Below are 6,000 nucleotides of genomic sequence, written 5' to 3'. Positions count from 1 at the left end.
AACAGCATCTGCTTTGGGAGGGGAAATGACATTGTGCTAGTGCTTTGTTAAACATCTGGCACAGTGTTTGTAAGTCTGGTTCTGAAGGAAAGCTGTAAGGAAAGCTCTGAAGGAAAGGTGTAATTATTCCGGCTTGGTGCCCATAGCACAGTGGTTATGGCACCAGCCACATACACCAAGGTTGGTGCGTTCTAACCCAGCCCCGGCCAGCTAAACAACAATGACAACTGCAATAAAAAATAGCTGTAGTCCCAGCTACTTGGGAGGCTGAGGCAAGAGAATCACTTAAGCCTAAGTTTGAGGTTGCTGTGAGCTGTGACGCCACAGCACTGTACCAAAGGTGACATAGTGAGACTCTGTCTCAAAAAAAAGAAAGATGTAATTATTTCCATTTTATAGATGAGGCAACTGAGGCTCAGAGAGGAATGACTTGCCCAGAAAGTGGCTGAGCAGAAATACAAATAGGCCTGCCTGATTCCTGAGGCTAAAGAAGTAGGTAGATGGAATTTGTAGCCCTAAAAGTGGGCAGAGTTTGGAGACCCTGCCCAAGCATCATGTTCCCAGCCTCTGCCCCAGATAGAAGGCAATGGAACCTGCTTGGGTCATGATCCTGCAATGTGGCTCTGTGTTGACTCAGGTTGGAGTGGGGGCAGTAAATGACAGGTGGTTTTATATCCCGGCCCTTTTCTTTCACCTCGTGTGCCCTGACTCCCTCACCCCACTTCATATTCTTCTGGTGCTCCTACTTTTCTTCCAAGCTATTCTTCTTGAGCTATTGGTGAAATAGCTCAAAAGCATGGAGAAAGAAATAGCCAATAATCCATCCTGGCAAAAGAGCTGGACTCAAGCCTTCCATTCCTTTCAAGGCTTCCAGAGTATAGCTGATCCTTCCTGCATTGGACCTCTATTTCCCCCTACCCCAGCACCTAGCTGTTGAGGTGCTGTTGAATGATTGTGTAGTGAATGAGTGTGACACATGTCCAGGAAATCCCCATCTTCCAGGCCTCCAGGGGCAGGCAAAGCCTCCTGTCTCCCAGCTCCTTCCTCTCTTCTCTCCTCCCCTTCCCCACTCCATCCTTGTGGGGGTCAAGGCTTTGCTGAGTCCAAAAGGCTAGGGGCTTCAGGGGCCAGTAGACCAGAGGGGAAGCAAGAAGGGTTTCCAGGCTTGCTCTATACCCAGGACTCTGCCTGGTTGGGTGTGGGAGTGCAAAGGGCACAGGATTGGGTGAGTAGGGCTAGGAAGAGCTGAGAAGCCAGGCCACAGGCTACTTTGGGAGGAGGAGGCTTCCTGCCTACCTTCCACCCACTGGGCAAGCCAGCTGGGGAGCAATCACCTGTGCCCTCTCCTGGAATGATGTAATAGCCTAAGAAAGGATTCCTCGACACTGGACCCGTTGTCAAGGCTCCAGAGTGTCCTTTAGGATATCACCACAATCGTTGCCCTTTTCTGTCTGCCATGGTTATATCTTTACTTGTGGGCTTGTATTTTCATCCTATGGAAACCTGGAGCTCCTGTGGCTCTCCCATCTCATAAACCCTTAGAGCATCTTGTACAAAGAGGTGCTCAAATGTGTTTGCAGCTGGATGGGTTGTTGGAGGATCCTTTCATTTTCCCAGATCTTTGTGACATGGACGAAGTGGTTCTCAACTTGTGCATTGGAAGTTTCAATGAATACTGATCCCTACCCCTAGAAGTTCTGCTAGCATATGAGCTTGTTATTGATGTAAGGTGCAATCTGAGAGTGGGGGATTTAATTAAATTTAGTTAATTAATTAATTTATTTATTAAATGGCCCTTGGTAGAGTGCCATTGCATCATAGCTCACAGCAACCTCAAACTCTTGGGCTTAAGCAATTCTCTTGCTTCAGCGTCCCAAGTAGCTGGGACTACAGGTGACTGCCACAATGCCCAGCTATTTTTAGAGACCAGATCTTGCTCTTGCTCAGGCTGGTCAAACCCATGAGCTCAGGCAATCCACTTGCCTTGGCCTCCCAGAGTGCTAGGGTTACAGGCATGAGCCATGTGCACGGCCGAGTGGGGGATTTTAAACACCCGCACAGTGATTCTGATATGCTGCCAGTGCTGAATACTTCTACGTTAACATTATTTCAGAAATCTTGGAAGTTTCAGTTGAGGGCAGACAGCAGAAGGTCGTAGCACAGAAGAAGCTTGGGCTTTGGAGATGGGCACACGATCTCCAAAGAGATTGTGACATTTATATCACAGCTCAACCACCTTTATGTTGAGTGAGTTTGGGCAAGTCAACTTCCTCAAGCCTCAGTTACCTCATCTGTTAAAGGGAGTAATAACATCCACCTTTAACTAAAGCACTTTGAAATAAGGCTCTGGAATGACCAAGCTAAAAGAAATGTAATTCTTGACAGCTGTTAAGATTAATTACACATTCATCCATCCAACATGTGATTATTGAGAATCTACAAGGGCCAAGTACTTGAGTGCCCTTAGGGGACAATTGAAAACCAGATAGCTGTGGTCACTTACCTTGTGGCATTTACATTCTAATAATTCTGTTTCACAAACTTTTATTGGATTTGGGATATCAGGGACTGTATGGTTGGTTTCAAAGGTGGACAAGATGCTGTAATTGCCCTTGAGAAAAACAAAAGTAGACACTGATTATAACTCAAATAGAGGGGAGTAAATGACAAGAGAGGCACTAACAAAGATGGTTAAGAGGAGGGAGGCATTTAGAGGGCAGATCAAGGAAGTTTTCATGGAAGATACAATACTTTAGAGCAGTGGTTCTCAACCTTCCTAATGCCGCGGCCCTTTAACAGACAGAGGGGAAGCAAGTTCCTCATGTTGTGGTGACCCCCAACCATAAAATTATTTTCATTGCTACTTCATAACTGTAATTTTGCTACTGTTATGAATCATAATGTAAATATCTGATATGCAGGATGTATTTAGGCAACTCCTGTGAAAGGGTCATTTGACTCCCAAAGGGGTCATGACCCACAGGTTGACAGCCTCTGCTTTAGAGGACTCTTGAAGGATAGATAGGATTTTGTTGAATGGGATAAGGGGAGTCATGGTGGAATGGCTCAAAAGCATGGAGACAGGGACAGCCAATAATGTGACCTGGCAAAAGACCCGATGTGTGTGCACAAGAAGGAAGAGAATGTTCATACATAGCAGGAAAATGCAAACTGGAGCCTTAAATGCTAGGGTGAGGTGTTTAGACTCGATTTGGTCAGCAGTGAGAACCATGCAGGGGCTGAGCCGCATAATTCTTAGCTCTTAAGACCTGGACCTACTCTGGCTTCATTCTGGAGTAGGTGTCTTTGTTACCATTATCCTTGGGGTCTCCTGTTCTCTGCCCACTGCCACCCTGGTCTCATGTTCGGTGTTCCACGCCCTATTGCTGCAGGGCCTCAGGTGACAAACTCATTCAACCTCAAGCATGAACTTCTTCTCCAGGTGGTACTTCCCTGGCAATTGCATTTTGGCAGGTGCAGTGGAAGGAGCGCCAAAATGAGAATCTGGATGAAGCCTGGTTCTAATCCTAGCTCTGTCTCACCAGCCATGTTACCTTTGGTAAGTCACTTCCCTCCTCTGAGCCTTAGTTTCCTCATCTGAAGAAAGACCAAGCTGCATGGGTTGATTGACAATGATCTTTCCAGCTGCAATTCTCTTAACTAATTTGTTAAGTGACAAATCCAAGTTCATCTGTTTTGACTTATGCAAGAGGTACTGCTGCTGCTGAATATTGGTCAGATTGAGGCTCAGAGGGAAAGGGACCAAGAGGCTATATGTAGGTGCCCAGTGGTATCAGCTAAGCCTAGTCTTGAATTCACAGCCTAGCCACTGAACATGTGAAGGAAAATCCTCCAGGTGACTTTAGCCCCCAGCTATTCAAGTCACCCCCAGCCACCCAAGTCTTCCTAGCTTAAGTCTCAAATGTTGTGGAACAGAGATAAGCCATATGTATTGTGCTCTGTCTAAATTCCTGACCTTTAGAATGTGTGAGCATAATGAAATTGTTTTGTGCCACCAAATCTGGTAGTGGTTTGTTGGTAGCAACAGATAACTGGAAATGGGGGAGGAGGTGTTAGGGATGGTTTGTCAGGGGGCTCCCTATGCTAGTGAAATCTCACCAGTGGGTGTCTTTCTTCTCTGCCCATTAATATCAGAAGCCACCTCTGATCTTGGATACCCATTGTAGCCTTGTGCTCTTAGGAGAGGAGGCTCAGAGACTGCACTGTCCTGGGATGTTGTAAAGTTTATAAACAAGGAAGCTCTGAGATCTTCCCTGAGGCTGTCCCAGGTGCTAAGGCACTGCTCAGCTGGGTTGCTGAGTCCATCTGTATTTGTCCCAGTGCCAAAGGCTAAAGGTGGGGGTGGGGTGGGGTGATGCTCACACTAGTAGAAGTCTTCTAGTTATCACTTTACTGATGAATAAAGAGGCACCGCCAAGAATACAGACATGGAATGGGACCCTTTTGAGGAGCCGTGTGAATGAGGTAGGGATGGAAATTCTGGGAGGGGAGGTCCTCATTTCTTTCTGCTAAGTAACTTAGTCTTGGGTCTTGAAACAAGACCACTGAACTTGGGTTAAGTTCCCTTTCCGCTTCCTCCCTCCTATCCCCTCCTCCCCTAAAATTCCTTTTTTCCTCTGGGATTTTTTGGCAGAAGGAAGAGAGGAGGCATCCACTCCCAAGTCCTTTATTAGGGAAGACTTGGTGGTGATACGAGGGTTTCACTCACTAACAAGGGCAAACAAGACCAGGACGTTCCAAAGTGTGGGAGCGGGGTGGGGTTGGGGACGGTGGAGAACAGAGTGTCCCTCCTGATTCCAGGGCTCATCCTGCTGTGAGACGTGGGTGGTGAGGTTCCCAGAAGGACCTGTGCTGAGTCGTCGGAGAGGGAGGGAGGCAAGGACCGGCCTATTCCCTAGTGGGACTTCCTCTCACGGTGTATGTGGTGGGGGTGGGAGAGGGTGACACGGAAATCCCATTTTCTGAGCTATTGTGCCAGACCACGCCTACTTGTATCAGCTCATTTAAATCGCTTTCCAGACACCGCTCCGAGAGGTTAGCGGACTTGCCCAAGGCCGCACAGCAGGTGAGTGGCAGAGCGGGTAAGGACGCCCAGAGGGTCTTGTCACCGGCTGTCTCACCCCATGCCCCGGACCATCCGGGCCCCGCAGGTGCCGGGTCGGCCAGGGCTGTCCGGAGAGGGCCCCCAGCAGGGGGCGCCCCGAGCCCCGTCCCGGGAGGCGGCGCGCGCCTCCAGCCGGCGCCTGGGACTGGGCCGACCGCTCCGCCCCCTCGGCTCCTCGGCGGCTCCGCGGACGGGCGGCGGGCGCGCAGGGAGGAGAGCCCGAGCCCAACGCCGCGCTCCCCGCCGCGACTCTGGTGCCCAGGGTGTCCGCCGCGGCCGCCGCAGCGCAGCCTCCCGCCGTGAGTAGCGCCTGTCTGCGGGCTCGACGGGCGCGCTGTCCGAGTGCAGCAGCGCCGGGGGCCGGGGCTGGCGGGGCAGAGAACTCCGGGGCGCTCTCTCGTGGATCCCGGGCCCGCAGCCCGGGTGCTTGACACTTCCCCCTGGCATGGCCTTGGGCACGGTGGCCGGCACCATAACGTGGGATCTGCCGGCAGCTTCCTCAGGGCGCGCTCCGAAGCCTGCCACTTTGACCCGGGAAGACGGGGCGGGAGAGGCGGGCAGAAGCCAGGACCGCGGGAGGAGATGGGAGACAGACTTCCATCAAATTAGCCCCCTTTGCAGGGAGGAGAGCGCGTCCGATCCCGCCTCTCCCATCCCCGGATCCCCGCTGGCAGTAGGAGGTGATGCCAGGAGGGTGCTCAGATACTGTGACCCTCCTTTGTGGCCGAATGAAGCTGGATACCCGCTGTTAAGGAGCCTGGTCCCGGGGCAGAGCTAGCGTGGGCATGGTGGCAGCCAGCAGGTTTGCAGCCAGCAGGCTGTGTGGAAGCCCTTGGAAGGACGTTACCAACAGTTGACTTGGACTCTGGGCCAGG

General features: G+C 51.0%; 1 protein-coding gene across 5 annotated transcripts in view; it reads left to right on the top strand.

Annotated features, from left to right (window-relative positions):
• The first annotated feature begins 5,300 nt into the window (after positions 1–5,300).
• The window catches only part of DAPK2 (death associated protein kinase 2), a 136,908-nt gene continuing 136,208 nt past the window's right edge, over positions 5,301–6,000 (top strand). For 3 of the 5 annotated variants that reach the window (XR_008380728.1, XR_008380726.1, XM_053594832.1), the window contains exon 1: positions 5,359–5,424. The gene's annotated coding sequence lies outside the window, so the exon portion shown is untranslated. Of the gene's footprint in view, positions 5,425–6,000 lie in introns of all 5 variants that reach the window. The other 2 variants (XR_008380727.1, XM_053594833.1) reach the window with 1 other exon arrangement.

Source organism: Nycticebus coucang, chromosome 6, assembly GCF_027406575.1.
Source record: "Nycticebus coucang isolate mNycCou1 chromosome 6, mNycCou1.pri, whole genome shotgun sequence".
Classification (NCBI taxonomy): domain Eukaryota; kingdom Metazoa; phylum Chordata; class Mammalia; order Primates; family Lorisidae; genus Nycticebus; species Nycticebus coucang.
Note: the sequence above shows the minus strand (reverse complement) of the source record. Positions and strands in the feature narration are given on the sequence as shown.